The sequence below is a fragment of the Bos grunniens genome, chromosome 11 (genome assembly GCF_055505025.1).
Source record: "Bos grunniens cultivar Pamir isolate PY7600 chromosome 11, Bosgru_T2T1.0, whole genome shotgun sequence".
NCBI lineage: Eukaryota > Metazoa > Chordata > Mammalia > Artiodactyla > Bovidae > Bos > Bos grunniens.
This window is the reverse complement of record NC_141175.1, coordinates 17,169,474-17,185,919: the sequence shown is the minus strand read 5'-3', so window position 1 is coordinate 17,185,919 and position 16,446 is coordinate 17,169,474. Positions and strand designations below refer to the sequence as shown.

Sequence of the window (16,446 nt, the reverse complement as noted above, 5' to 3'; positions counted from 1 at the left end):
TATGCGCTCCCCCATACCTCACTTTTCTAATGACACATGTCTCCTTGAAAATAATTACTGATGCCTATAGCAGAAATGGAGGTTGCTTTTCCATTTGTGCTGGATGAAGCCCTGTAAGTTGAGGATGGAATGAAAATATCCACCTCCATTCCTTATGAATAGTTTTCTTTTGTGGCCACAATTGTCTTCAGCACAGTGGTGTGGACGCCTCCGATCAGAATTATGGCTCACTGGGTCATGGGAGGAAAGCGTTTTTTAGCCAACAAGCAAAAAAAATAAACAGTTCTTTCCCTCACCCACCCCCTCCTCCTCAGACTTTACACCAGTGGTGAGCTCCTGGCTATGCTTCACACGGCCGTAAAGTGCGATGTAATATAATTTATATTGTCTGTGGTTGCAGGTTATATCCTGAAAGTCATAAACTATTACCATTTTATGGCTCTGCTGCAGCTATTAACTAAATGAAAGAGTTATTCATTTGAAATCTGGAATCCGTGCAGTGCCCAGGCTTAAATTCATCAAGACCCACTAGTATAAAATATACGGAAATATTAAAGATAAAAGATTGTACACAGTGAGGCTGGGGGTGCGGCAGGGGGTGTGCAGAGCACCTTGCAGAATTAGAATTTTATCACACATGGAGGATTTGTATAAGTTCTACCTGCACACTTATTTCTAGAGAATCCCCTGTTCTTGAGTTGAATCACAATAGCTGGTTTGGATTGGTTTGTGTACGTATTGGGGTTTGGATTGGTTTGTGCACATGTTGGGGTTTGGATTAGTCTGTGTACTTGTGAATCAAGCAAAAAGATTACATACTTATTTCGACATATTTCACACATATTGGAGATACCTGTATGTGTTTAGATATAGATGCAGAGAAATACAAAGAGGTAAAATAATGAATATTAGCTTTGGAATAAAAATTTGCACTACTTTGTCATGATTCAATTATTTTCAACTGCTTCTAAATTTATTTTCAGGGCCTATGATTTCATCTTTCTTTTTTAAAATTAAATACAAACCAGTCACACAAAATATAGCCATTCCACTGACTCTGGGGAAACCAGCACATAAGCAGTTTCCACTCAACACATTGACATCAGATCTATTTAAAAATATTCCTTAGTTTTGGAGAGATCTTTGCATCAAGATTTGAGTCATAGAGTCAACCACTATTTGGTGGCTTTTCTTTAACAAACAAACACGATCGGAGCTTGGAAAGAGGACCGAATGGAAAGTAAGATCCTGCGGATGTTCAAAGGAACAAAAAGATGCACAGGAGTGTGCATCAACCCAAGAAGTGGTGAAAATGTTGCTTGAAACCCTACCCACATAAGGTCCTGGGAGGTTATTTTCAGATGATGACCATTATCCTTTGTTACCAACTGAATGATTCTGTCTCCCACCCACTCAGATGTTGAAGTCCAACCTCTAGTGTGGTTTATTCAGAGATGGAGACTCTAAGAAAGTAAAGACAGCTAAGTATGGCCTTAGTATGGGGCCCTGATCTGACAGGATTAGTGCCCTTATAAGGAGGAACATCTGGGACCTCACTCCCTCTCCCTCCACAGGCACGTAGGCAAGCACAAGCCCAGAAGGCATCCATCTGCAAGCAGGACTCACACCTGCTGGACCTTCATCTTGGACGTCCAGCCACCAGAATTCTGAGAAAATACATTTCTGCTGTTTAATCCAGTCTGTGATGTTTCACCATGATAACTCTAGAAGACTAATACATCCTATCATATGGAAACATTTTTTTCTCACATCTGAAAAACAAAATTTTAAAATTTATGTGTAAAAAGACAGCCTTCAGAATGGGAGAAAATAATAGCAAATGAAGCAACTGACAAACAACTAATCTCAAAAATATACAAGCAACTCCTACAGCTCAACTCCAGAAAAATAAACGACCCAATCAAAAAATGGGCCAAAGAACTAAATAGACATTTCTCCAAAGAAGACATACAGATGGCTAACAAACACATGAAAAGATGCTCAGCATCACTCATTATCAGAAAAATGCAAATCAAAACCACTATGAGGTACCATTTCACACCAGTCAGAATGGCTGCGATCCAAAAGTCTACAAATAATAAATGCTGGAGAGAGTGTGGAGAAAAGGGAACCCTCTTACACTGTTGGTGGGAATGCAAACTAGTACAGCCACTATGGAGAACAGTGTGGAGATTCCTTAAAAAACTGGAAATAGAACTGCCTTATGATCCAGCAATCCCACTGCTGGGCATACACACTGAGGAAACCAGAAGGGAAAGAGACATGTGTACCCCAATGTTCATCGCAGCACTGTTTATAATAGCCAGGACATGGAAGCAACCTAGATGTCCATCAGCAGATGAATGGATAAGAAAGCTATGGTACATATACACAATGGAGTATTACTCAGCCATTAAAAAGAATACATTTGAATCAGTTCTAATGAGGTGGATGAAACTGGAGCCTATTATACAGAGTGAAGTAAGCCAGAAGGAAAAACATAAATACAGTATACTAACGCATATATATGGAATTTAGAAAGATGGTAACAATAACCCAGTGTACGAGACAGCAAAAGAGACACTGATGTATAGAACAGTCTTATGGACTCTGTGGGAGAGGGAGACGGTGGGAAGATTTGAGAGAATGACATTGAAACATGTAAAATATCATGTAAGAAACGAATTGCCAGTCCAGGTTCGATACACGATACTGGATGCTTGGGGCTGGTGCACTGGGACGACCCAGAGGGATGGTATGGGGAGGGAGGAGGGAGGAGGGTTCAGGATGGGGAACACATGTATACCTGTGGCGGATTCATTTTGATATTTGGCAAAACTAATACAATTATGTAAAGTTTAAAAGTAAAATAAAATTTAAAAAAAATAAATAAAATAAAATAAAATTTATGTGTAGAATACAGCATGAGAACACATCTGAGTAGTGCAAAAATCAACAAATAAACTAAAACAAAATTGTGTTTTGTAGATTTTTTTTTAAAGGCAAAATTCTGAACTGTTCTTGTCATATAGGTATTACTTTACGTGCCTGAAAACTACTTAGAAACAATACTAATACTGGCATGTGTCCTGTTTACTCTGCCTATCAAGGCATCATTTTAAGATCATGGTGGTACAAAAGAAGAGTAGTGTCTTGAATTACAAGAACCTGCTTTTCATTGAGTTAAAAAATATAAAAATAACTAAAACAAAGACTTTGAGTAGCACTGAATGCATGTAGATAGCTTCCCTGGTAGCTCAGATGGTAAAGAATCTGCCTGCAATGCAGGAGACCTGGGTTTGATGCCTGGTTTGGGAGATCCCTTGGAGGAGGAAGCGGCAACCCATGCCAGTATTCTTGCCTGCAGAATCCCAGGGACAGAGGAGTCTGGTGGGCTACAGTCCATGGGGTTGCAAAGAGTTGAACACCACTGAGCAACTTTCATCTTATTTAATCTCACCTGCAGTAACTCAGAAATAAGCACTGCTGGTCCCATTTTACAGGTGAAGAAATTTGAGGATCAATGAGAGAAAATAATCCACCCAAAATTATCAATAAATTTGGAGGATCCAAGATCCACAGCCAAGGCTTCCTGAAATCAGCATCTCACTACCAGGCTGTTAGCTGGTCCAGGTGCGCAGATGAAGGATGACTCAGCACTTCAAGAACTGGGTGGGTCCAGAGAGGAGGAGCAAAGACACAAAGGAAGACAGAGGACATTCTGTGCAAGAAAAAAGAGGAGTGAACAGAGATGCAGAGTTGGGAAAAGCACAGTGTGGACTCCAACACTTTGGTTGAATCATTAAAAAAAAAAAAGGAGAGATTTAACCCCAGATCATGAAGGTCCCAGCGACCAGGTCTACTCACCAAAGACTGGTAAGTCATTAGAATCTTTTAGAAACAGAAATCCCTGGAAGAAGTATTATCACTTGCACTGATAAAAACAAATTACCTTCCTCAAGGCGACAGAGCACATGGCTTATAGAATGATCCACAAGAAAGGCATAAGGGGGAGAGCAGGCTGGATAGCTTGTACTTTTGTCATATGTTCTATTTGTCTTGACGTCCAGGGAGCAGCGAAGGGCCACGTGAGGTGCTAAATCACGGTCCACCTGTCTGCTGTTCTTGTGTTTCTGAAGCCTCTTGAGTATGCACCGTGCATGTTCCAGGGGCAGGTGGGGGCTTCTCAAGGCAGAGGCTCTGTAAATTGAGACCTGCCATGATGCGTGCCAAGCCACACAGTAGGTGCTCAGTGCAGAGCACCATGAGTGAGTAACTGAGAATTTGGGAAATTGGAGCAGGCACAGAGTGCTGGGCACACAAACAGACTTCCTCTGATTTCAGAAATGGGACTTCAGCCTTGGAAACCTCAGGTCAGTGCTCTGAGGGCAGCGAGGGTGAAGAAATGAAGGATCATCTCTCCCTGGACAGTGAGGACACAACTGACTTCTTTCCAACTCAAAATGGTGTTTATCTTTGACCACAAGGTTGTGCTTTCTTTGACCAAGAAAGCTGAGCACTGAAGAATCAATGCTTTTGAGCTGTGGTGCTGGAGAAGACTCTTGAGAGTCCCTTGGACTGCAAGGAGATCCAATCAGTTCATCCTAAAGGAAATCAGTCCTGAATATTCATTGGAAGGACTGTTGCTGAAGCTGAAGCTCCAATACTTTGGCCACCTGCTGTGAAGAGCTGACTTATTGGAAAAGATCCTGATGCTGGGAAAGATTGAAGGCAGGAGGAGAAGGGGATGGCAGAGGATGAGACAGTTGGATGGCATCACCAACTCAATGGACATGAGTTTGAGCAAGCTCCAGGAATTGGTGATGGATAGGGAGGCCTGGCGTGCTGCAGTCTACAGGGTCACAAAGAGTCAGACACAACTGAGCAACTGAACTGAACTTGACCACATAGTACCAAAGAATGGATGTCAGTGAGTTCTAACCTGAAAGTCAGTGCACAGTTAACACAACATTATATCTCCCTGTACATGTTTTATTTGAAATATAATAGATTCTTGAGCCCAGGACCAAAATATTTGGGAGAATGATGCCTATTTAAATGAAGTCATTGTCCTGGTTAAAACGAGTGAAAATAAGGCACATTTCCATATTCACATACAACAGCAGAGAATATGAAAATGAAAAGTGAGACGGTGGACTGAACAAAAAGAATGTGATTGTGAACCGACATTCTAGGAGGATTCATGTCCTTTTTGCAGAAAAGACAGGTGCAGGCTCTTATTACACAGGTATGAGGAGTCCTATGTGCCAGGCACACCCCTTATTTGAATCCTGGTGGAGCTTGTGCTGAAACTAAAGTGAAAGATGCCTCTACATGCAAGCATTCAACGGAGTGTTGTGTGCTAAATAGTAACATCCTAGAGGAAGAGTCTTGTTTCTGAATCTGGCCAAGCCAACTCCAAACTAGTTTCTGCCAAAACGCCTGCATGTTCACTGCGAGTTTTCTGGATCTACACCTACATTTCTTCTCTCTCATTTATCTAGGAGGATGAGAGAAATCTTTCTATACTTTCCGTAAGCTTAAATTATTTATTCAAATGTTTTCAAATTTGGCATCATCCCAAAGCATATTTTTTTTTTTGCCAACAATCTTCTATTTCTGCCCCCCTCCCTCCAAGCCCTGTGTGTATTTTAAGCAAATTCTCACCCATATGGTGCTCATTCCTGGGCTCTTAATTCATCTATATGCTGTTCTATTTATTATTCAATTATTCAATATTTTTTTCCTTAAGTTTCTATTAAGGTTTGTATGCTTATTTGGGAATGGGGTTTTATATTAAAGTCTGTACACCCTTGTTTGTTTCCAAAAAGGAAACCTTACTTAGTTGTGATGGAAAATGGTGATGTATTAATGGGTTTGAACATCTCTCCATTTACAATCGACTCACGATACTAAGGTCAACAGGGCAGGTGATATGCAGCGTCTCATTGGGTCCTCCCAGAGAGCTGCGAAAAAGGTCGCTGCCCTCACTCTCAGGTGAACCCACAGAACAGAGCTTACCTTGGGCATGAGGCCATTCACAGGAGGATTGACGATTTAGACTACTCTGTCTCCCAAACCTGCAGGCTGCCCATTTACCCCATTACCTGGTACCACATCTAATTTAGAAGTAAGGCAAGCATTTTTTAATGTAAGTTTGTTTACAGTCCAAATAAAATGTGTTACATTTTCTCTTTGAGAAGATTCCAGGAAAAATCTTTGCTCCTTTATGGAAACCTCTATTTTTCAATACCCTGGTTGGAAGGTCAGTTCCAGCATCTCCTTGGTCCTTTTTCTCAGGGGACTCTCAGGTCCTCAACAAAGGACCACCCATCATTTGATGCCTGGTTCAGTGGCTTCCCTGGTGGCTCAGATGGAAAAGCATCTGCCTGTAATGCAGGAGACCCAGGTTCGATCCCTGGGTTGGGAGGATCCCCTGGAGAAGGAAATGGCAACCCACTCTAGTGCTCTTGCCTGGAAAATTTCATGGACGGAGGAGTCTGGTAGGCTACAGTCCATGGGGTCGCAGAGTCAGACACGACTGAGCGACTTCACTTTCACTTTCAGTGGAATCCTGGAGACCCCCTTGGAGCTGCAGGAAACTAGGCATACAAATTAGGTCCTCATCTTTCCTGCAATTGTTCTGCCATCTGTTAAAAAAAAAAAAAATCAACCAACCAAACAACAGAAACCTAAAAGCAGGAGTAATATTAACAAGATGCTAAAGTAAGAGGTCTATGGAGTCATTGTCATAAACATTAAGAGAAGGCACGTTTTACACTTTATCCCACACTCTGTGGACAGGTTCTGTGCTCTGTTGTCTCAGTGTGTTTATCTGCTAAACAGGCATAATGATACATGATAAGGATTCCAGTCCCCGATTCCAGTGTATGGCAAATATTTCCACACCACCCGGCAAATCTTGGATATGAGCTGGGTGTCTTGACAATGGAGATAGTGTCCAACACCACAGGTTAAGGGCTCCTTCCTACAAGCCTGCCCACCACCCATCCAACCTCCTCTCAGATGCCAGTCGCAAGTCCAAATAACTACCCACCCTTCCGACCAACTGGCTAGGAACAAGGTTCCAACAACTCCTCTTTGGGTTCCATTAACTGCTGACAGAACTCAGAGGAACCTTTCACTCACTAGATTAACCACTTATGATAAGGAACAGCCAGGTGGATATGATGTAGATGGCAAGCTGTGGGCACAGGGTGTGGTGCTTCCAGGCTCTCTGATCATGCCGCTCTCCCCAAGTCTTCCCTCATTCACGGATGTAGAAGCTCTCCAAGCCCTCCACTTTGGTGTCTATGAAGACTTCATTACATAGGTATAATTAATGAAATCATTGGCCATTGGTCACTGGTGCATACTCCAACTCCTCTTCCCTTTTCAGCTGCCAGGAGGAGGGCATTAAAGTGCCAGCCCTTCAAACACACGGTTGGTTCTCTAGGCAATCAGCAACCCCCACCCCCACACCCTGCTCTGCCCTGACCTGAGGTGCTTTCCAAACATCCCCTCGTTAACATAACAAAAGACAGCTCTGTCACTCTCTTCACTCAAGAAACCTCAAGGGTTTTCAGAACTCTGAGCAGAAACAAAGACTATATGTTATATATATAATATAAAACCACAGTATCACATGTGCCTTATTTTCCATGGAAAATGCGAGATCAGCTCAGGTAGAACAAACGCAAATGCTTCAGTGGTTGATAGAATGAAGCACATGGGAATGGAGTTTCAGATGCTGCCTTGGAATTCTTAGTATCCCCTGGGCTTGTGGTTCTATAATGACGTGTCCCTGGAAAGTCACCCTGGGATCCTAAGCTGTATGAATTTTTAGACGGAGAAATATTTTCCCAAAATTTTTAAGGGCACCCAAGGATACAGCTCTTGCATGTGGCACAACTTTGCCATAAGGACCTCTATTCCAAGGACCTTCCTATGAAGGCTGAAGGGAGTGTCCATTGTACTGATGAGATCAAGGCTCAAGACAGGAAAGTGAGTTTCCTGCCATCAACTAGAGAGAGAGATGCACGATTACGGCACACTATAATGGGTTGGTAAGTTCTGGAAAAGATAATGAGACCATAACTGGCTCCCCAGAATTATTTCACATATCATTTGGAAAATAAGAATAATAGTAGTAAAAAGCACTTATTGGCTTAAGCCATATGAAAAGCAGTTTGCTAAATATTAATACTTTGCATAAGGCATCTGAAGAATTCCTCCTGAAGAATTCCAACCCAATATGACTTGGGTTGTTCTTGCTTAGTAACTCAGTTGTATCTGACTCTGCAACCCAATGGACTGCAGCCCACCAGACTTCCCTGTCCTTCATCATCTCCCTGAGTTTGCTCAAACTCATGTCCATTGAGTGGGTAATGCCATCCAACCATCTTGTCCTCTGTCTTCCCCTTCTCTTCCTGCTCACAGTCTTTCCTGGCATCAGGGTCTACACGACTTGGGTAGACCAGCTTTACTGATGGGAATGTGGGGCTTTGGTGGTAAAGGGAGTGTTCCTGCTCCCAGAGTCAGTGGGGGAACCAAGCTGAGACTCAAACTGGAGTCCTTCCTGATTCCAGCATTCTGGTATTTGACGACTATGCCTTCAGCTCCTCAGGGATGAGAACTGGAGTTAGGGGTGGAGATATCATGTTATAGTCAGGATCCAGGGAGATGCCTGCAGTGCTTAAGTTACTGCTGTGGCTGAATATTCCAATTACCCACTTGCTATATTTCAAACATGAAGATGATTTGTGTAGGTTGGTTTACATAGGAATGACATTCAATAAAGGAAATATATTCCTTGATCTTTGATTCGCTTAACAAGCGGCTTTCAACTCTCAGTTTTATTAATTGCTCTGAAAACCTACAATTTAGGTAAAACTAATTATATTTGATTTTACTCATTTGGTTAGTTCTCTTTTAATATAAGTGGGACTGAAAACAATCACTCTCCTCTGTCTGTGTCATGTAAGAAATGACAATAGGAAACACCAGGCGACATCTCGCCACGCCTTCAAAACTAGACCTAACTTGATTTCTAATGAAAGGTTTGCTCTTGCAAGAAATTGCCTTGACAAGTCTTTTCTTTCTGAAATTGATTATTTTTTTTCCTTGTTTCTTTCTGAAAACCAAATTTTTAGCCTTCTGGTACCTTTTGTATCTTCTAGGACAAGGAATGAACAATGTTATTCTTATTACAGGTGCATGCTCTGGAATCCACACTTTGATCATGAGGTATATGTCACATCAGAGGGTGGGAGTGGGGAGAAGGACTTAATGGGCAGGGAGTGTCTATGTTCAAAACAAGAGCTCACTATGAGCTGTCACGCTGGGCCTGAGATTTTGAAGACAATGACAAACTGACAGAAGTAGTACTGAACATCCTAATCTCTGTTAGAAGTGCAAATCAGAAATCCTAAATCCAAGAGTGTGGCCAAGACCTAAGACATAAATAAGAAACCAGGTCTCGGATGCAGAGTAGGAGATCAGATTCAAGGGGCTCCACACATCATCCCCGCACACCCATCAAATGATCACATATGCCCTGAAGGGAACAGAAGATGTTTCCCCAAGCCACACCTGTTTAGGAGCAAAACAAAATCATATTTTACAGGAGAAAAGAGTTTAGAGCTACCCTTCATCCTAAAAAGTGGTGAGAACTCAACCTTACTCAAAGTCATCTTACAGAAAGTTTTGGGAAACACAACACAAGGAAACGAGTCGTGACTATCATTATCGTCAACCCCATGACACCTCCTTTTGGGCTCTCTCTGCTTGATGGGGCGTGTGAGCTTTGGCAAGCTGGCTCGTCCCTCCCAGATTTATCTACTCCTTATTTAAATGGTAACAAACATCCCTCATGCAAGGCAGATGGATAGGTTTAAAGACAAGGTGTATGAAGACCCTGACACATGGCAGATGTATATATCTGGATAGATTTCTTTCACTCCCTTTGTCGACTTTTATTCCAAGAAGTTTACAATTCACCAGAAACAAAGAGAAGGACATCCATCCTTTCTGTGCTGACCTCCTTCATCATACAGCATTTAGGTTATTGCCACTTGTACTTGAACCGCTTTAGCTTCTCAGAGCCTCTGCCAATGGCAGGGAACAAAAAATTTCAAGTGGGCCAGCCTCCATGGGATGAGTTGCTCTGCCATCCCCATATTTGAGTACCAGAGAAGCATCCTTAAAAGAGATGCAGACCAAATCAGTTACACAAACTCAAGGTGATTTAATCTCATGTTGGCAGAACTTTCTTTCTTCTCTGCTAGCTACAAACATGTTCCTTCCTTCCAATAATGTGATGACCGATGCCATTCCTTCCTTCCTTGCAGCAACGTGATGAAGCCCCATGTGGCTCAGAGTTTCTGTATATGAGACTCGCAGCAGCTGCCTTTGCAGATTCATGTGCATGTGGCCGGCCTGCATAGCGAGAGACACTGGAGGAGCAGAGGGAGCTTGTCATCTTTGATTACCCGTCCTATCCCAGTGCTAAAGAAACAAGATGTGAGGAACGGCTGGGTAGCACAATTGTTCCAGCCTGGAGAGTGGCTGCAACCTGAGCTCTTCTCTGCTGGTGGTCCCTGGACAGTCCTGAGAGGCACTTTCAGTGGAATGGCATTCCCCATCAGTGGTCAATGTGGACACACAGACAACTCAGACTCCACAGGAAAATGATCCTTTATGAAGAAAGGACAGAAAACGGACCAAGCTGTGTGCATGGAATTTGCATTTGGCAACTCCTTGTAGTTAGAACATTAGTCTGGGTGGCTGGAAACCTGGTTCCTAAGCTTGGCTTTGTCCCTAGCTGTGTGTCTTGGGTTCCTCCATCTGTCCAAGAAGAAGTTACAGAGGGTGGCATGGAAGCGCTCTTTCAGGTCTGAAATCCCCAATATCACAGAGTTGCCAAGATCTAAGGCTTGGATTCACACAGGCATGGTTTAACCTCAGCTCCACCATTTACCTGCAAGACACCAAAACTCTTTTAATTTTATAAGCAAAATGGGGATAAAAAGAGGGCCTAGTACATGGGATTATTGTAAGGATTAAATATGATAACGTAATCATAGTATTTAGCTCAGTGGTTGGCCCATAGAAAGAACATAGCAAATTTTAAAACTATACTTAAATGATTGTGGAAAGGATCTGTTTAAGTGTTGATCTCTGCTGATAAGTAAATTAAAAAGTAGCTGTGAAAATCGATTGTTGAGTGGAGACATTGAACATGATGGGGAAGACATGAGGACACCCATTTCTGCAAATGCTGAAATGCAGCTCCGGAAAAGGTACAGAGATGGATGAACATGCAGAGAAAACAAATAAGCAGGAACCATGGACAACAGGCACAAGTGCACACATCTCACATGCTAGCAAAGTAAGGCTCAAAATTCTACAGGTAAGGCTTCAACAGTACGTGAACTAAGAACCTCCAGATGTTCAGGCTGGATTTAGAAAAGGCAGAGGAACCAGAGATCAAGTTGCCAACATCCACTGGATCATCAAAAATGCAAGAGAGTTCCAGAAAAATATCTACTTCTGCTTTATCGACTACACCAAAGCCTTTGACTGTGCGGATCACAACAAACTGTGGAAGATTATTAAAGAGATGGAAATACCAGACCACCTTACCCGTCCCCTGAGAAACCTGTGTGCAGGTCAGGAAGCAATAGTTAGAACCAGACATGGAACCAAAGACTGGTTCCAAATCGGGAAAGGAGTACATCAAGGCTGCATATTGTCTCCCTGATTATTTAACTTGTATGCAGAGTACATCATGCAAAATGCTGATCTGGGTAAAGCACAAGCTGGAATCAAGACTGCAGGGAAAATACCAATAACCTCAGATATGCAGATTATACCATCCTTGTGGCAGAAAGTGAAGAACTAAAGAGCTTCTTGATGAAAGTGAAAGAGGAGAGTGAAAAAACTTGGCTTAGAACTCAACATTCAGGAAACTAAAATCATGGCAACTAGTCCCATCACTTCATGGCAAATAGATGGAGAAACAATGGAAACAGTGAGAGACTTTATTTTTGGGGGCTCAAAAATCAGTGCTGATGGAGACTGTAGCCATGAAATTAAAAGACACTTGCTCCTTGGAAGAAAAGCTATGACCAACCTAGACAGCATATTAAAAATCAGAGACATTATTTTGCCGAAAAAGGTCCATCTAATCAAGGCTATGGTTTTTCCAGTAGTCACGTATGGATGTGAGACTTAGATCATAGAGAAAGCTGCTGCTGCTGCTGCTAAGTCACTTCAGTCGTGTCCGACACTGTGCGACCCCATAGACAGCAGCCCACCAGGCTCCCCCGTCCCTGGGATTCTCCAGGCAAGAACACTGGAGTGGGTTGCCATTTCCTTCTCCAATGCATGAAAATGAAAAGTGAAAGTTAAGTCATTTAGTCATGTCTGACTCTTAGCGACCCCATGGACTGCAGCCTACCAGGCTCCTCCATCCATGGGATTTTCCAGGCAAGAGTACCAGAGTGGGGTGCCATTGCCTTCTCCGAGAGAAAGCTGAGCACTGAAGAATTGATGCTTTTGAACTATGGTATTGGAGAAGACTCTTGAGAGTCCCTTGGGCTGCAAGGAGATCCAACCAATCCATCCTAAAGGGAATCAGTCCTGAATACTCATTGGAAGGACTGATGCTGAAACTGAAGCTCCAATACTTTGGCCACCTGATGTGAAGAGCTGACTCATTGGAAAAGACCCTGATGCTAGGAAAGATTGAAGGCAGGAGGGGAAGGGGACGACAGAGGATGAGATGGTTGGATGGCATTACAGACTTGATGGACATGCGTTTAAGCAAGCTCTGGGAGTTGGTGATGGACAGGGAAGCCTGGCATGCTGCAGTCCATGGGGTTGCAAAGAGTCGGACACAACTTAGCTACCTAACTGAACTAATGGACAACAGGGCCTTCCCTGCAGATTAGCAGTAAAGAACCCACCTGTCAGTGCAGGAGACCAGGTTCAATCCCTGGGTCAAGAAGATCCCCTGGAGGAGGGCATGGCATCCCACTCCAGTATTCTTGCCTGAGAAATCCCATGGACAGAAGTCTGGCAGGTACATGGGATCACAAAAGAGTCGGATGGACATGACTGAGCAACTAAACCACCACCACATGGACAATAGGGCTCCCTGAAAGGCCACTTGGATCCTGGCTGCTCAAGGGTCCCTCGGCTTCCATGAAGGTTCCCTGATTCTCTGCTCCTTTTCAGCATTCTCCAAGGGAGCAGGCCTGCTCCAATCACGTCTGAAGCTCATAGAAAACCCCATTTACAGTCAACCTGCATAGAAAAGCCAAAGGAAAGAGTCAATGCAATTAACCCAGAATGAAATCCTGCTTCGAAAAAAAAAATCCTCCCACTCTATTCTTGGATTTATAGCTCAAGGTTTTCACTGGAATGGCTCTTGTAAATTAATTGCAGACACAATTGTCTACGGGCATTCTCTGAAGAAGTGGCAAGCAGTTAATTGCACCCCAAATTAGCCAATTCTGCCCATAATTAACCATTTGAAGACAATTAATTGCATGCATAATATTTGCACCTGCAACTAATTGGAGACCCTTATATTGTTCCTGGAAGAAATAAATAAGTAACAACAACAACCACCACCAAAGAACAAGGGGCCACTCTCAAAATGGAGTCATTTATAGACAAAGCTTCCAGGAGCCCAGGAAACACTCTCTGTGTCACAGCTGCATTGGTGGAGAAGCAATTTTAAACCGTCCAGGACCAGTGAGGTTTGCAGGACATTATTTGATCCTTTTTTTTTTTTTACCATTTTTTTTTCTCTTCCTGTTGTTAATGAGAACGAGCAGTACTTAATTTCTTCAATTATGCAAGCAAAATACATAAAACTACACAGGTTTGGAAAAATTAGAACATCCCATCCCATATCAAAATAATGGTGTTATTTTAAAACAAAGACTGAGTTCTCTTACCTTTGCTCCTGCTCTCGTTTCACTTATGGGGTGTGTGCGTGTGTTCAGTCAAGGCTGTCATGTCTCATTCTTTGCAACCCCGTGGACTGTAACCAACCAGGCTCCTCTGTCCATAGGATTCGCCAGGTAAGAATAGTGGAGTGGGTTGTCATTTCCTCCTCCAGGGCATCTTCCTGACCCAGGGATTGAACCCACGTCTCCTGAATTTCAGGCAGATTCTTTACCCACGGAACCACCTGGGAAGCCCTGTTTCACCCGTACACTGACTAAACATGCTTTTAGAAGGAGAAGAGAAATAAATGTTCCCCCAGACCTTGAGGGCCTGAGAAGAACACATGTGCATCATGGTATACTTCTGCTGGCGAGTGGGGTCTGTGGATGAGCACAATCTGTTTTAACTCTTTAAGAAAACAAGTGGCTGTGATTAATAGTAAGGACAGTACTAACAACCATCACAACAATAACTGCAGTCACGTGTAGTAAACACTGTGACCAGTCCTTCATCTAACCTCACTAAATTGTTATCACAATTCAAAAGAGAGATTCTGTGCCCATTCTGTGGATAAGAAAACTGTTCATTGGAGCTGCCTGATTTTCCTAATTACAGAGGTTATCAGTAAACTTGTGTAATTCAACTGACAGCAAGTGCTCAGCACAGCTCCTGAAATATAGTCGACAATCAACTAAGGTCAGCGAAGTGTCTGTGGCCCTGGGAATTGCTAAGTTTACTCTCTTTTCATGAATATGTTGAGGATGGAATTGTAAACCTAAAAGGTGATACTGTCCTGAGTGGATCATATGAAATAAACTGATGCAAATTCAGTAACAAAGGCAAGAGAATAATACCGTTGTCATCCTCATTTTACACATGCTTAAACTGATGCAGGGAAATGTTAAATAACCTGCTCAAGGATATACAACTGGTGAGATGAGAGAAGGGATTCAAATACTGACGTTCTGACTCTAGTTTAGCTACTACACAATTTTGCCTCTTATAACCTAGACAGATGGATTTGTCTGTAAAAATGTGTGCGTGTGTGTAAATCTGGATATGCTGGAGCTGTCAAAAATCAATACATATTTTGAACTTCCCTGGTGGGCCAGTGGTTAAGACTCTAAGATTTCGCTGCAGAGGGCACCAGTTTAATCCCTGATCAAGGAACTAAGATCCCACACGCCATACAGCATGGCAAAAGAAAAAAAAATTAGAGAGCATATAAAAATTGGCCTAGATGCTAAATGTTCACTCTCTCACATGACAACAGAACCACTGTCCCTGATTTAGGAAGAGCGCTGGGAGAATATTCTCCTTCATGCCCACATCCAAAGCCCACTAGCTGAAGGTCAGTCCTATCCTGCAAGGGCATGACCTCCATGACTCAAGAGGCATATGAAGAGTTCTGGAGAGGAGGAGCTGGGAAGAGCAAGCAGGAGGAAGATGCACAGCTAAGTGTGGGCCAGACCTCAGCAGATTGGAGGCAGAGAGGAGGGGCTAGGGATAGTGGTCCCAGATCACAGGATGGGTGGAAGCAACTGGAGAAATGGAGGAGCTGTGTGGGGCAGAAGAGCCACCCCCAGTCCAGGTCTTCTTAGGATCCTGGGGTCCCACTGGAACCTTGAATGCAGCTGAACAGGTTTCCTGAAGGAGCCTTGTTTGTGAGGCTGAGGCTACACTGTGATACAAGCTTCAAATCCTAAAGGTTGATCTTCTTTCTTTTGTATAAGAAAGCTTAGGAGCGCCCACTAAATATTTGATGAAGGATAAAGATAACAGTGTTCAGGCAAATGGAGCAGATGGAGTGGGGGCTCCCAATGGCCCCCAGGTCAGTACATCAGCAAGAATCAGCACCAGAGCTGATACCCAACCCAGGCAGTCAGGGAAAGCAAGAAACACCAACTCTGAGGGTGTATAAGATTTATCATATGACAATGATAAGCTTTCAAGACATCAGAAAATGTATGTTCATTTTTCCCTTATTTAATAAAAAAAAATCTGAAACACACACGGTCAACTTTATACTAATACAAGTTCTGAACTGGACACACAAGGACTAGGTAGGATCCTTGCCACGGGTCTAGATCTCCTCCTCATCTGGTGGACAGAAATTCATTCATCAAAATATCAAGAGAAAGGTTTTATCATCAGACACAAATCCAAATGACTCTTCCTTTAACACTATTTTTCAGCTTGTGCACAAGATAAGAGCATGTTGTCAATGTCCTGATGAATCAAGGCCCTGCAGCCGTGTGTGTACATCTACACCTGCACACACTTACCTTCCTCCATTTCCCATCATGGTGTTGTTATTCAATCATGTCTGACTGTGACTTCATGGCCTGCAGTATGCCAGGCTTGCCTGCCCTTCACCGTCTTCCAGAGTTTGTTCAAACTCATGATAGTTTCTGATCAACAGAAAGAAGCATTAGTTATCTAGGCGCTCTTAAAACAGCTGTTTTCTCCTAGTAAAGACATCCTTCG

General features: G+C 42.9%; 1 long non-coding RNA gene and 1 other non-coding gene across 3 annotated transcripts in view; one reads left to right on the top strand and one right to left on the bottom strand.

The window, feature by feature from the left end:
• The first annotated feature begins 6,358 nt into the window (after nt 1-6,358).
• Nucleotides 6,359-6,430, top strand: TRNAY-GUA (transfer RNA tyrosine (anticodon GUA)). The gene has a single exon. It is a non-coding gene; the product is annotated as a tRNA-Tyr (tRNA).
• Nucleotides 6,431-8,971: 2,541 nt separating this feature from the next.
• Nucleotides 8,972-16,446, bottom strand: part of LOC147362659 (uncharacterized) — an 83,080-nt gene continuing 75,605 nt past the window's right edge. The window contains exons 2-4 of one of the 2 annotated variants that reach the window (XR_015135743.1): nt 13,968-16,370; nt 12,969-13,308; nt 8,972-10,978 (exon numbers count right to left, since the gene is read on the bottom strand). This is a non-coding gene — a long non-coding RNA (uncharacterized LOC147362659). The remainder of the gene's footprint in view (nt 10,979-12,968; nt 13,309-13,967; nt 16,371-16,446) is intronic. The other variant, XR_015135744.1, reaches the window with a different exon arrangement.